This window comes from Arachis ipaensis, chromosome B05 (assembly GCF_000816755.2).
Source record: "Arachis ipaensis cultivar K30076 chromosome B05, Araip1.1, whole genome shotgun sequence".
NCBI lineage: Eukaryota > Viridiplantae > Streptophyta > Magnoliopsida > Fabales > Fabaceae > Arachis > Arachis ipaensis.
This window is the reverse complement of record NC_029789.2, coordinates 125,943,558-125,945,941: the sequence shown is the minus strand read 5'-3', so window position 1 is coordinate 125,945,941 and position 2,384 is coordinate 125,943,558.

Below are 2,384 nucleotides of genomic sequence, written 5' to 3'. Positions count from 1 at the left end.
AAAAGGAAAAACTTAGGAAATTGCATGAATTAATAAAATCTACTACTACCAATTGCAAGAAAGTAACAATGATAACTCAATTAAACAATAAGAACCATAAAAAGACATCAATTGCATTAAATAAAGTGAAAATCAACAAGATTTCATAAACATAAAAGTAGCTCAAAAGAAAAATTAACAAGAGAAACTAAGAGAATTAAGACAATAGAGCATGGAAACATAAATGAAACTACACTAAACAAGAATTATAGAGAGAATTTAAAGAGAAAATTAAACTAAAAAATTCCTAATTCTAGAGAGAAGAGGGAGCTTCTCTCTCTAGAAAACTACCCAAAAACATGATTCCTAAGCTACCTAATTGCTCCCCCTTTCTCCTTCTTGATTTTGGCTTCAACTACTTCAGAAATGAGTTGGATTTGGGCCTAAAGCAGCTCAGAAATCGCCCCCAGCGTGTTTTACTAATGAGGTCACGTGATCAGTGTCATGCGTACGCGTGAACGTCGCTTGGCGAAATTTCTTGGTCACGTGTACACGTGGGTTACGCGCGCGCGTCGCTATGATTTTCACAAATCCTCATGTCTTCATGAATTCTCCACTTTTCATGCTTTTCCTTCATTTCTTCAATCCCATCCTTGCCTTATAAACCCTGAATCACTCAACAAACATATCAAGGCATCGAATGAAATTTAAGTGAATTAAATTTAGCAATTTTAAGGCCTAAAAAGTATCTTTTTAATCATTAAGCACAATTTAGGGAGAATTACAAAACCATGCTATTTCATTGAATAAATGTGAAAAAGTTGATAAAATCCACTAAATTCAACACAAGATAAACCACAAAATTAGAGTTTATCACTACCACCAGTGGTTCAAAGTAGATTGGACAAGATAAAAAAGGAGTCTAAAAATTGGATGCCAATCTAGACTGAAAATGATGCGTATGAAAAGTTTGTAGTGCATGAATATCCAACAAACATGGTGGTGGATTTGCGCAAACGGTTATGCACATGTCAATTTTAGATGTTAATAGGTAATTAACCCGCATTCAGATTCTCTTTTTTGCGAATAATTAAATACTTTATATATTTGTTTGTTATTTTCTTTAGGAATGTCTTGTGTGCATGCTTGTGGAGCTCTTGCAAGGGAAAATAAGAGATCTGAAGAACTTTGTCATAAGTGGCTCACCATGGACTCATATAGAGACACTTATGCCCATTACATAAATATCTTGCTTTATGTTTATAACAGGACTAACAACTTGAATATTTGACAATGACACTTTTTCTTTCTTCTACTGTACATTAACCCTAAACACATTAAAATAAAATCATCCTCGAATCTTAAATACCAACATGAAACCAGCAACAAACATTATAAACAGAGCCAATAATAACGTACAATTTTTGGGTTCTAACTTCTCAATTCTCCAAGCCAAATTCACCCTTACTTGGTCAACATCCTCGGTAGAAGTCACCCTTCCACTGACGTCTTCTTGTCCAATGTCAGCCCAAACAGACAAACCACACCACCTCTTTCCACTGACATTGTATTTAGGACACCCAAAGAATGACTTGTTAGGGTTAGACTCTGTTGTGGACCACCAGAGAACAGGACGTCAGCCACACCCACACCACTCTAAAACACTCGATACTCTACTTCGACTGGAGATCCTTGTGTTTGACCGCATGGAACTCTGGCTCCGAGTTACAATCATGATCCTAAAATCAGAAGGATGAACAACGAGTAAGAAGACGAAAAACCAGAAAAAAAATGAGAAGAAGAAGAAAAGGAAGAAAAGAAAAAATTTAGGTTATAAAAAGGGACAAAGACCAAATTGGAGCTAATCAAATTTTATGTCATATCATCTAACCGTTACTTTATCTAGTGTGGTTAGAATTGGCCACGTCACTGACGATGTCAGTGCTCCAATGACAAAAAATGGGAGAAGCACTAATGTAGTGTATTTTTTTAAATCTGGGGGACTAATTTAGTGTAATTGAAATCTCGAGGACTAAATTAGTATAACTCGCTAAATTCAAAAACCAAAATGGGGTTTAATTCATTACTTTATCATTAACCTAAACAAAAAAGTTTTAGATATAAAATTCAATTTTCTTTCCCCTTCTTTATTATCTAGAAGTGTATACTGATCGATGAATAACTGAATATAATCATAATCTTAATATAATCTGTACTAAAATTATCAAATCATATTGGATTCAATATTTACATTTTTTATACTTAGGTTCAATTTGATTCAAATATTTGTGAATCAAATATCAACAAAATAACATTTTTTTACTCTTTTAAATATAAATATTATTAAACATATTTTTTAAATAATAAAAATAATATAATATAATATATTCACAATTTTCTTACAT